At 36.6% G+C, this 13,788-nt stretch overlaps 1 protein-coding gene across 5 annotated transcripts in view; it reads right to left on the bottom strand.

Moving 5' to 3' along the window:
* LOC112307160 (uncharacterized) overlaps positions 1–13,788 on the bottom strand; it is a 748,094-nt gene that overhangs the window by 329,621 nt on the left and 404,685 nt on the right. Inside the window, exon 6 of one of the 5 annotated variants that reach the window (XR_008425123.1) lies at positions 11,573–13,224. The exons of the other annotated variants lie outside the window; for them this stretch is intronic. The gene's annotated coding sequence lies outside the window, so the exon portion shown is untranslated. Of the gene's footprint in view, positions 1–11,572; positions 13,225–13,788 lie in introns of those variants that run through there. 5 annotated transcript variants of the gene reach the window in all.

Below are 13,788 nucleotides of genomic sequence, written 5' to 3'. Positions count from 1 at the left end.
AAATAATGTGCTAGATGTTGGCAATAAATTGGAAACATATTCTCAACCAAGAAAACTGGTAAACCTTGCTAAATTTATTTTACAATACTTTGTGTAGTGTGTTAGTTTATTTTGTTTTCTACAACAACATATTTTACTAGCTAAAGAACTACTAAAACATTTTTTCTATTTCAAATATTCTAATATTTTTCTCATCACAAGTGTGATTATAACCTGGCAAAATTCCCTGGTCTCAATATCATCTGAGTTCCATTATCCTATAATTCTCCACATCATTCTGATTTTTGTCTGAGTCAGGACCTGTGAGAAGATCTGGCAGTGGGATGGGCAGGGCAAGCTGGCTGCCCACGTCACGTCCTCTGTGTGCTGAGCCCCCCTCACTGACCGCACAAGCACGGCGTGCGCGTGTCAGATAATTGCCCATCAGACTACACTGTCCGTGTGTAATGAAGCACAGCTGAGCCACTTTGTAATATGAAAACAAATGATTCACTGGTTGATAAACCTAAAATATCAAATAAACCAAACCTGGCAGTATACTGTCAGTGGCCCAGATAGAAAATACAGCACATGTCATGCAGACTTTAATTACCGAGTAGTGTGGGCTGAAAAGAGACAAAAGGGGATTTCCTTTCAGCCTCCCTAAGATTTGCTCCAGTTTTGTGAGGTCTGTTTCAAGGGCATATAATCTACATTCACGTCTGTTTGTCTGTCTGTCTGTCTCTCTCTCTCTTTCTCTCTCCCCACCCCATCCTCTTACTCTCTCCAAATACAGCTAGTATAAAGACAAAGTGCGGCACCAAGGCATGGGGCTTGCAAGAGAGAGTGCAGTGTATCTGGGTACTGTGGGTTGAATTCCGTCCCCCTCAAAACTTGCATGTTGAAATCCTAACACTCAGAACCTCCAAATGACTGTATGTAGAGACAAGGTATTTTAAAAGGTAACTGAATAAAATAAGGTCATGTGGGTGAACCTTTATCCAATATGACTTAGATCCTTATAAGAGGAAATTTTGACACAAGGCACAGAAGAAAGACGATGTGATTACACAAGGGAGACAAGCATCTACAAGCCAAAGGGAGCGGACTGGAAGAGATTCTTCTCTCAAGGTCCTCCAAAGAAACCAACCCTGATCACACCTTGATCTTGGACTATTAGCCTCTGGAACTGTGAGAAAATAAATTTCTGTGTAAGCCCCCAGTTTTTAGGACCTTTTTATAGTATCCCTAGTGAACTAACGCACTGAGTTTCTGCAGGATTAATTCTTTATCTATCAACAACAGGCTCTAATTTTTCCAAATGAGATCATTTCAACTTGGGGTCAAAGCGCTAGTTTCTGATGCAGAAAGTACTTTATATTCAGGTGCCTATATTGAACTGTTGAAGGCAATTTTGCAAACAAGGCATGTGATTGGCCTTCTGAATATTATGCCCTGAATCTGGTTTAATATCCCTTTGAAAAAAATCTGGAAATTTATACTTATCAGTAGTTAAAAAGGAGTATATAGCCCCAGAGGTGACAGAATCCAAACAAATCTGCTTCTGGAGAAATAACCCAATGAGGAGTCATTGCTTTGGGAGATTATACAGCTGCAAGTTCTTGCCCACCTACTATACACAGGCGGAGATTGTTTCTCTACTCACCAAATCTGTCTGTGCTAATCCAATATGATGGCACTGACATTATGCCAGTTCCGGCTTACCCTTTAATAGGATTGATGGCTTCTGCTTCCTCCTTTTTGAAAGGGAGTCACCACATAGGAAATTTAACTACTGGGATGGCTATGCTATGGGAAGCCCACCCTAGCTACACAGAATGAGAGAATGGCCACATAGACAAAGAATGAGTCAACAAATATATGAGAAGCCTTCTTGGCTCTTCTAGCCAATGCAGCCATCAACTAAGGCCAAGGGAGTGAGAGACCTCAGCCAACGGAAAGAACCAAGGCAGCAATCAGTTAGTTAAGTAAACAATCCCAGAGGGGGGCACAGCTTGTTGAGCTTCCCCACATCAGACCCCTGACACCCTGAGGCGGAGGTGAGCCACTCTCACGCTTCTGCCCCTCAGACGTGTGAGCAAATAAAGAGATTGCTGCTTCGAGGCGCCTAATTTTGGGGTAGTTTGTTATGCAGAAATAGGTAACTGAAGCAGTCTTAAATAAGGTATTGAGACTTTATAGAGATGTATTTAGGGACATGGATTTTATGGCATGTATCCAAAAATATATAGTTTTGGATCAGAGAAGAAGAAAATCCCTGCTAAGTCAAACAAATGTTGACAAATTATGAACTCCAAATAGTGTGAATTTTTTATTTTACTCAGTGTTACTCTTGAGTCCTGCAATGTTAAATATAACTCTCAGTATTACAGTGTTCCTCTGTAATTATCACAGCTCTCTCTCGTCAGCTTGGAAACTTCTGTAAGGGACGTTCTTTTGTACATCCGTTTGGTCACGATCACAACCTTTTGGTCCTGGAGGGCAGCTTACAGATTAGCTAGTCCACAGAGGGAATAAAGGCTCAGAGTGTAAAGGACTTACCCAGGGTCATAGGACCCACACTTGACTTGGGCAGGATCTCAGATCTCCTGATGCCCAAAGCAGTACACTCACTCTGCAATACCATTCAGTGCAACTCCTAACTTATTAATGATGATCCTTTCAGTAATTTCCAGATTTTCAAAAGTCAAGCAAATTCAACATTAGCTCTACCAAGATATTTACCTTTGCTCCACAATACCTTATTTTGATATAGACAGATACACATATTTTTATGTGTGTCTATATATGTCGAAGGCAAGCATATTAATTGTTCTGATGATATAAAAATTCAGTCTGTGCATACTACGGAAGTATTATGAGGAAGGGTACAAACAACTGACTGTTTCTGGAAAGATTATGATTTCATGGAGGTCAGTTAACAATTAACACAATAAAACCTGGTGTATTAGGCAGTATTGGATGGGGAAGTAATGCTTTATCTCTGCAAACCCCATCTGCAGAGGCAGTCAGCCACATGCGACCAGAGATGGTGTGCTCCGCTGCGTGACAGTGGCTGGAGCTCTGCCCGTGAGGACCTCACTGGAATGTGAGCCAGTGGAGACATCTGTGCAGAAGACTAAAATTACTTCCAATTACAGTGAATACAAAAGAACAAAAACCTTATTGAACACAAATTAAGTTCATTAATGTATAAATCTCTCCTTGAAAAACAAACCTAATCTTCTACCAAAATATTAAACATAACACTGGTATTACAGGAAAGATAAAGATAACACCCTCCTCTTTTCTTGACTCACTTCGTCATATTAATGAGGCAAACATGTAATAGATAGGGCTGGTGCTTGTGAATAAGAGGGGCTGCCAGCTAGATCCACAGTCACATTCCTCTATCTGGTTAGCTACACTGTCCTTCTACAAAATCTCTTCAGACTGAACTTCACTCAAAAGGCGTTTAGTGCAAGCTAATCTGGGATTTCGTGTTGCAAAGGTCTTGGATGGCAAACATTATGTTTGTGTTCTTCAGTAATTATACTTGACTGAAAACACATTTGTAAGTGGCTCTGCACTCAGAGTAAGAACTCCCCAGGGCCAGCAGAGTCAAAACCTGAGGGAGCCCACTCAATATGATCAGGGTTGGGGAGCAGCTTGGATTTAGGCACATCTGCCTTTTTCATATCAAATACATTATTTTTCATGAATGCAGCAGAACCTTGTCTATCTGTCTTTAATGCTTGGATTTAAGTTACGTGCTCAGACATTTATTCAATGCTGTTTTTTCTATTACACAGTTTTGTATGAGTTTTTGTACCGAGAGTTGTCTAGTAAAATTTGGGACTAACACAAGCCTGGGTCAATTCTGAGAGGAAATTTAAAATGGGAAAAGTATAATTCTATTAACAATTAGCCATTGCCTCCACCACTTAGGAAAAATATAGTTTTGATTGATATTTCACATAATTGAAAGACAGGAAGGGAAATTTAAAACAAGCTGGAGATGGAGAAAGAGGAAAAAGCAAAGGAAACAAGACAGACAATTAATGAATAAAGGCTAGAAAACTAAATGCTCTTAGGATTTAACTAAGCTCATTTTCCCTTTGTCAGCTACTTCATTACTACCAAAAATTTCCTTCAGCTTATTTTCCACATTAACTGTAATTGGTAAAAAGAACATAATAGGGGGGCCTAGACAAATGAGATCAATGTTTTTTCCTTACCTAAATTCATCCTCAACATTCTAACAGCTGGGCTCATACGAATTGACCAAACAAATAACAGCCTACCGATACTCTAATATCTATTGATTTTACGGCCAAGTATAGCCAGTTTTACATAAAATCTGTCTAAATCCAAGATAGTTCCTTATGTAACACTAGACATATCCCAATGAGGGTCAGTTTTTCATCAGGATATTTGAAGCCTAATATCTTCTCCTTTCAAGGCTGTACTTCCTCCATCTAGGTCTATACGGTTCAATTTATTATACATTCGGGCTCACTAGATTTTATTCTTGCCATGACAGTAGGAGATTAAGAGTCTCACTGATTAAAAGAGATGACAAACAAGACAAGTAAAAAAAGTAAAGCTCGTTTTTAGGGCTCCTTCTGTGTGTGCCCTGGGACTGGTAAGAGATGGTTAAGGCAGCCACACATTTTTTCATTGGAAGTCAATGTTCATCTTTTTTAAATTATATTTTATTGTTTATACTATTATAGTTTTCCCAATTTTCCCCCTTTGACTCCCTCCACACAGACCCTCCCCTCTCCCTCATAAAATCCCCACACCATTGTCCCTGTCCATGGGTCATGGACATATGTTCCTTGACTACTATACTCCCTATAATGTCCTTTACATCCCCATGACTACTCTGTAACAACCAATTTGTACTTCTTAATCCCCTTCCCTTTTTTTGCCCATCCCCCTGACTCCCCTCCTATGTGTCAACTGTCGATGTTTTCTGTGTCTATCCTTCTGTTTCTGTTATGCTTGTTTGCTTATTTTGTTTATTTTAGATTCAATTATTAATATATATGTATTTATTGCCATTTTATTGTTCATATTTTTTAAGAAGACCCCTTAACATTTCATATAATACCAGTTTGGTGATGATGAACTCCTTTAGCTTTTTCTTGTCTGAGAAGCTCTTTATCTGTGTCCCTCTTTAGTGGAAGACTTCCGAGGGAGTCTGTGTTGGAATGTGTCTTAAAGTGGTTCTTAGGATTTGAGGGAGATTAAAGGATATCCTAATCAAGGCTATAATAGTCAGGACATTTTAGAACCAGACAGAAAATGGCAAAACTCTAATGATTATGACTAATCAGAGTGAGTTGTCAGCAACAGGCCAACAAACTATATCACAGTGAACTCACGTGCTTTCATCAAGGGATCCCTGCTTGGACTACCACAGAGAGTGGTGCAATGAGACCCTGGCCAACACCAGGTGCACTTCTGATTCCTTTGCTCTCAAGCAGCCAGGGAAGACCACCATCTATCAGAAGTAATTGCCAGCTGACTATTTGAAAGTATGAGTTAAAATCTCAGGCCTAAATTGATAAACCCTCGAGCTCACATCAAGCCTGACCCTCTTGTATCCCTTGGTGTCTACAGCAACACCACTGCTGTTTCAGCTCTTGAGTTGAACAGTGGTTGCAATGTAATTTGGAAGATCCTTTCTAAGATGAGTAAAATAAGTCCTCAGTCCATCTGAGGTAAGGTTGATATATATATATATATTTTTTTTTTTTAAAGCAATTGAACAGGAAGCACAAAGAAACTAAAGCCTCAAAAACATAAACGTGAGGTCATAATCCACAGATTCTAAATTGCACTCATATAACTTTCAATACACCAAATCCTGATCCAAATTTCTTATTCGAACTTTACCAGGAATGAATACTAGAGAATGGATGCCACCCTTTCATAGTCAATTCTTTGGGTCTATAACAGGTACAGCCCTAATAAAAACTTCCACACAACTCAAAACCTATCGAATCCTTGTCATTATCTCTGCCCCTAAATTCCATATTCTACTCCTTCTCACTCTCCAGTTTTGGAGATAAAAAACTGATTGCTGCATATAGTACTAGAAATTGCTTTTTTCTGAATTTGATTTCACCTGCCACTGACCTTGAGCACTCTCCATTTCTCCTTCTCAGAGATATTCTAAGGCTTCAGTCTTCAGGGAGTTCTAACGTGGCCTCTCTGCAGTATGTCCTCTGCTTTCCTGAGGTAAAAGGTGCCTACTTTTTAAGTCTAGTGTTCTAGGATAGTGTGCTAGTTTCCTGGAGTTGCCAGAACAAAGGATAGAGGCTTGAAATAAAACTGGGCAGCTTAAAATAACAGAAATGTGCTCTCTCACAATTCTGCCTTTGTTCATATGTCCTTCTTCCCTGTCTGTCCATCTCTGTTTCAAATTTCCCTGTTCTTATAAGGATATCAGTCATTGGATAAGAGCCTCCCCTAAACAAGTATGACCTCATCTTAACTTGATTGCATGGGCAAAGACCCTATTTCCAAATAAGGTCACATTCTGTTGCTTCAGGTGGATATGAATTTTGAAGGGACACTATTCAACCCCGTGCAGATGGCATGTGGACCCAGCATCACTAGCTGTGATCTTAATTGAGGATGCACCTTTTTCTTTGTGGGCCACCTGCATGATGTCATCCTTCCAAAGGAAGCTAGTAGCAGGCAGTTTCCTTTTGGTATATTTCTCTAAAGGACAGTCCGTTTACCATACTGCATTACTCCAGATTTCTACTATCTCAGACACTTGAAACATAAAATTATATGTACCTATAAAAATATAACATGATATAAATGATTAGTGAATATAAAATACAAGAACATAAATAACTATAGCTCAGTTTGCAATTATGCTATGGATTGATTTGTAATGGTGACATGTGATATAAAATAGGCTTTTTTTCCCCCACAGAGACAAAGCTCAACAAAACTGAAGTAAATAAACAAAATTTGCTTTTGTTTCAGATGATGAGACAATGAAGCAATTTCAACATCTGGTGCTATAAGCATATAAGCATAAACGAAACTTTTCTTAACCTAGACTGATGAACCTAATGCTCTGTGGAAGATATGTTTTTTTGTAGCTGAGAAAATTATTATCACCCTCAAAAAAAAAATAAGAACAAGTAAAAGGTGTACAACTCATAGTGACTTTATGTAATAAAAAATTATGATTTAGGATTCAAATAAATTAACATGGGAATTGCTGCCAAGAAATAGATAGAATATGGTGCTATTCTATAGAATAAAAGGAGAAATTGACAGTCATCTGGTCAATTTCTGCAGTATTCATAAACTATTTTAATCATTTTGGCTTCATTCTTCTTCCCTTTTTGTTTATTCTTTTCATTTTTTCTCTCACTTATTTCTTAACTAATGCTAAATTGGAATGGTCCTATTTGCCAACTCTGAGTATCCAATAAAAAAAAAGATAAACATGGCCCCTACCATTAAAGAGAAGGTAATATTGTGGATGACCAAGGAAATGAATAATACAGTAGGTGCTATGATAAGGGTAGGCAGTGAATGCAATGGGAGCACATAACATGGGCACTTACCTAAGCTCAGGATATCAGGGTAAAGCTCTTAAGTAGTGATTACATGCCTTGAACAAGAGGTAAGTAGGAGTAAGCCAAAAAACAGTGGCTGCAAAGGCCCCAAAAGAGGGAAACACAGTACTTGCAAGTCAGTTAGTATGGAAAGTAAGGAATAAAGAGAAAAGATGAGGCTGGAAAAAAATAAGGACTATAGCTGACAAGGTCTTACAAAAAACACTGAGTTTTTAGTTTATCCTCAGGTTAAATTTCAGTACTATTTGAGAGGATCATTTAGGGGAGAAAAAAGATATTGTCTTGCATAAATCAGACAATTTAATAACAGATTTATTCATAAAAATATACTAGCTTTCCCATATGTCCTACACATATTATATGTGTTATATATTGTAATATGTATATATACAATGTTATATATAGAAGCTTTTCCATATCATATATTTGTGTGTATATATATCCTAGCTATGTCTCTAAATGAAGCCCTTGTAAGATCCTTAAAAAAATAAAAAAAGAGAAACAGAAACATAAATGTGGTTTTCTGCTTCACCAGAATAACAAGATCAAGGGTGGGAGGTGGGGGTAGGTAGGGCAGGGGAAAGTGGTGGTGGGAAAAGGAGACAACTGTATTCAAACATTAACAAAAAAAATCAAAAAGAAGAATTCATCTATTATCTAGAGTCATCCCCACTGAGGTAGAAGGAAACTTACAGCTAGAGTATAAGATATGCAAGTTCAAGAACTATTCTTTTATTTCCCATAAAAGCCAGCCTGGTGACTAGCATACAAGAAAGTCTTAATAAAAGCCTGCTAATCGAGTCAATGAAGTAAATTTTGAATGACTATTCTGCCATTTGTATAATTATACTCAGGTAGATCTTAAATTAATTGCTAAAAAGTGGTACAGAAAGTAAAATCAATGGTTGTTTAGTTTGCATAAAAAGACATCGGTGGTTGATATTTTCTTTGAGTTTAGTTCTCATTTTGGCATTGGGATCACTTTAAATAAATAAATATTGAGTTATAGACATTATAACAGCAGAATAGTTAAATTAAGGACATTCATAGTTGGATCAATTGTTTTATTCATCTTCCCAGCATGGTGATGAAGGGCTAACTAGCCAAATGTGTTATTCCCGACAGCTGTAGACACATCAGTGCCTGTACCTGACAGAGAGTACCCAGGTTTTCCACATATCTATTGTTAATCTCATTAACATTTTAATCATTTTCCCTGGTCAAATTGGCCAGGATAATTACCCATGATTTTGCTATCAGTTTCATTTCTATAAGTTTCCGTTTCATTGGCCATTTGATTTTTTTTAATGGAAAATGCTTTAGTTCCCTTGGGCAGGGTATTACATTGGCAGGAAGGCAACAGCATCAAAAAATTATCAAAAATATTAATATTGAGAATATTGTGTCAAAAATAAGTGAGAATTGGATTTTTTTTTCCTTTTGCTCTTGAGTTGTATGACTGCCTTACACATTTTGGAGATTAGTCCTTTATCAGGTATGTGGTTTGCAAATATTTTCTCCCATTCCATAGGTTGCCTTTTGATTTTGTTGATTGTTTCCTTTGCTATGCTGAAGCTTTTTAGTTTGATGTGGCCCCATTTTTTTATTTTTTATTTTGTTGTTTGTGCTATTGATGTCATATCCAAAAGCATATCTTAGCAATATATTACCAAGACCAATATCAAAGATATTTCCCCTAAGTTTTCTTCTAGGAGTTTTGTGGTTTCAGGTCTTTTATCTTAATATTTAGGCCATTTTGAGTTAGTTTTTATGAGTGTTACAGGATGATGAACAAAGGACAGACATTTTTCTCAAAAAGGATATTTGAATGGCCCAGGTACATGAAAAGATGTTCAATATCACTAACCATCAGGGAAATGCTAATCAAAACCACAATGAGTTATCACTTCACACCTGTTAGAATGACTATTACCAAAAAGAGAAAAGTTCTGGCAAGTGTGTGAAGGAAAGAGAACCTTTGTTCATTGTTGGTGGCAATGTAAATTTGGTGCAGTCTCTATAGAATACAGTTTGGAGCTTCCTCAAATAATTAAATGGTCAGAATAGCGATCATAATCAAATCAACAAACAACAAGTACGGGTGAGGTTGTGGAGAAAAGGGAACCCTAGTGCACTGTTGGTGGGGATGCAGACTGGTGAGGCCACTGTGGAAAACAGTATGGAATTTCCTCAGAAAACTAAAAACGGAACTGCCTTTTGACCTGGCAATTCCACTGCTGGGATTATATCCTAAGAACCCTGAAACACCAATCCAAAAGAACCTATGCACCCCAATGTTCAGAGCAGCGCAATTTACAATAGCCAAGTGCTGGAAGCAACCTAAGAGCCCATCAGTAAATGAGTGGATAAAAAAACTGTGGTACATTTACACAATGGAATACTGTGCAGCAGAAAGAAAGAAGGAACTCCTATCCTTCACAATAGCATGGATGGAACTGGAGAGCATTATGCTAAGTGAAATAATCCAGGCAGTGAAAGACAAATGCCATATGATGTCACCTATAAGTGGAACCTAATCAACAAAACAAAAAAGCAAGCAAAATATAACCAGAGACATTGAAATTAGGAACAAACTGACAGTAACCAGAGGGGAGGTAGGAGGGGTAATGGGGGGAAAAGGGGGAAGGGTTGTCAAGGAACATGCATAAAGGACACATGGATAAAGCCAAAGGGGGGTAGGATTGGGGTGGGAAGTGGGGATGGCTAGGGCAGGGGAGAGTGGTAGGCAGAAAATGAAGACAACTGTACTTGAACAACAATAAAAAAAGAACTACAATATGATCCAGCAATTCCACTTTTAAGTATATATCTGAAGGAAATGAAGTCATTATCTTGAAGCAGTATAAGCACCTCCATGTTTATTGCAGCATTATTTACAATGGCCAAGACATAGAAACAACTTAAGTGTCCATTGACAAAGGAATAAAGAAATAAGATGTCACATACACATACACAAGTATTATTCAGCCATAAAAAAGGAAACCTGGGCATTTGTAAGAACATGAATGAAATTTGAGTGTATTATGCTATGGAAATGTCAGAGAAGGGCAGCTATGACATGATCTCACTTGTACATTTATATGTGGAATCTCCCTCCCAAAAAAGCCAAATTCATAAAATCATAAAGAAGATTGGTAATTGCCAGGAGCTGGGGCAGAAGGGAGGGTGAGGGTGGTCTAAGGGTACAAACTTCTAGTTGTAAGACAGTAAGTTTGGGGGGATATAATGTACAGCATGGTGCTGTAATTAACAATACTGTCATGTATATTTGACAGTTGTCAAGAGAGTACATCTTGAGTTCTCACTACACACGGAAAATTGTAACTACGTGACTAACCTTACTGTGGTAATCATTATACACCTTAAACTTACACAATGTCACATATCAAATATATCTCAATACAGCTGAAAATGAGCCGTAACAAAAACAAAAAGCTTAGCATGATTTAGACAACATGGCTTTTTCTATAAAAATTAGAAAGCAATGGCAGTTTCCGAGAGTAAATCTACAGCTGGGTGATAGGAGAGATACAGGGATATATGCTTAGACTGAAACAGATGTCAGACGCCCATCTACCTAAAACTGCCCTTGGCTCAACACTCCTCTTGGGATTCACTAAATGCTTCCTCGGTACTAAAAATGAATAATTCATCACCTGGACTTCCTCTCAAAGTCAACATGAAAGTGAAAAGGTCTTTGCAAGTTGATTGATTAGTGAATAATGACACTACTCACTAATGCATCAGTGAGTAAAACACATGTAAGACACCATCAGGTGCTGTACTAACTCAGCCTGTACAATAGAAATATAATGCAAGCCACATAGGTAATTTGAGACTTTTTAATATACACATTAAGAACAGTGAAGTTAACTTTGAGATTAAAATATTTAATCCAATAATATTCAAAAACTATCATTTCAACATGTAATCTATACAAACTTATTGAGATATTGTACACTCGTTTTCCCAGACTAAGTTTAAATCCTGTGTTCATCTTCCACTTCCCGCACACCTCTGTTCAAACCAGCCGCATTTCAAATAGCCGCGTTTCCTATTAGGAAGTGCAGGTCTAACTTGTATCTTCCCTACATCGCTGTTGGCTTGCAGGACTTGTGTAAATTTTTGAAAGTCATACTCCATTTTCACAGATCTTGTGTTCTTTCTTAAGAAGAAAAATGGAAGCAATATCTAAATGGATTATTTCATTTATTTTAAACTGAATTTTTATTTTGAACAATGTCAAATATAAGAAGAATGGAAATTGAATACCACAAATGATATCTAAATATATATATTCACAAAGCATTAACCTTTAAAAACTATGAAATTATACAAACAACATAAATTGATTATTATATTTTAAAATGCCCACTGACAATACTTATGGATACTTTGATACAAATAAGTAGTAAATTATACTAATAGGAAATATAAAAACATAAGTATAGGATAAGAATAAGGAAATGTAAAGTTATTTAATATTTCTGATATTTTTTCCACAAGTTTTGACTTTCACTAATGTTCATAAAAAGCATTGACTCTCAGGAGGTGTTTCAGTATGTTCCACTATTCGATGTATCAACATATTGCTTACAAAAGAGTCCAACCTTAAATGTGATGGAAGCCTGGGGTATGAATAGAAAGAAAATATATAGGCAATTTTACTGATCCTGAAACCTTTCAGTCCAGTTGTCTCAGAAAAAGCTTATTTTGGGTTTACTTATCAAAAACTGGAAGTTTCCATCTGAACTCACATACAAGAAGTCTGCAGTTATAAGGACAGGCTTCACTCTTCAACATGGAGAGTTGCTCATTTAGATCTCCACGTGTACTTAAGTAAAACAAATCATATGATGGTATATGAATAGATATTTATTACTTGTAAAACACAGTTCCATTAAAATTGCCAGAATTTTCAATATCTTCCTTAATAAAAAAATTTTAGTAAGAAGGTATCTATATTAATGGGAGAAAAGCTTTTAACAGACCTTGAAAAACAATTCTAAATTCAAATTCATTATTATTATTATGAATTAAACATGATTAATGTTTTTATAGGTAAACTTCCTAAATGTTATTAAAATAAGTGTTGTATTTTATATATGTTAATGCTAGTTGTGGCACCCAGAGAAACTTCTTAAAAGTAATATGTATAAGAAGAAATGCTGAGTTTTTAGACAATTTCTCCTCTTAAATTAATAGGTTTCTAATACTTACTGATATTTATTTCTGTTAATTAATTAAAGAATTAATATTTAGTTTTATCAATGCTTTTATACACATATACATTGGTCACATTTATGACATCATTACCAATTCCACTATCCCAATGATTGATCTGTGACAACTAAATATGAGATCTTCTTAAGAATATCCTATTCTGTGTACTGGTTTCTAGGAAGCACGATCATCGTAGAACACTTCCAGTCACAGTGCTATTGCCAGATTTAGAACCTGGACTCAACCCTAATTTTATAAATGATGTAGGACTAAAGTTAGTTTTGACTTCACCTCTATTATAGCTCAAGTAGTATTTGTTATTGTAACATGTCCTCCAGACCAAATGTTCTTGGCATACTCCATTTTCACAGCTCTTGTGTTCTTTCTTAAGAAGAAAAATGGAAGCAATATCTAAATGGACTACAGAAGAGAACAGAACTCCATGTCCCATCACAGAGAGCTCAACAATACTGACTTTTTAAAGGAAATTTCTACAGAACGTTGTTCTTATGAAGGTGAGGACCTAACCTAATAGGGAAAATTGGTGAAGGAATCCGTGAAAACAAGAGAAAGCATTTCAGAAAATAGAATCAGGGAGTTTCCTGGTTCCCTCCTTAACAACTCTCAAGAAATGGACAGGAACATTTGAACAAAGTATTTTATGTTCCTCAAGTACTAGCAGGAGGAGAGTCAGTGTTTGAGTGTCTGAAACACATTTGATAATTACTCTAATTGTATTCACTTATGCACCTCACCTATATACACACAAAAATAAAATAAAAACTATTATGAAATTATATGTTTATAATTAAATTTATTTTAGTGATATTTTCCCTCCCTTCCAGCAGTAACAGTAAAAGTACCTGCCATAGCAAAAATCTTAAATACACTTGATTTGAACATTACACTTTCCTTCCCTTGGTTTGCATTGGGGAATTTTAACAATATT

This window comes from Desmodus rotundus, chromosome 1 (assembly GCF_022682495.2).
Source record: "Desmodus rotundus isolate HL8 chromosome 1, HLdesRot8A.1, whole genome shotgun sequence".
Lineage (NCBI taxonomy): Eukaryota > Metazoa > Chordata > Mammalia > Chiroptera > Phyllostomidae > Desmodus > Desmodus rotundus.
The sequence above is the reverse complement of the archived record's forward strand: the minus strand, read 5'-3'. Positions and strand labels throughout refer to the sequence as shown.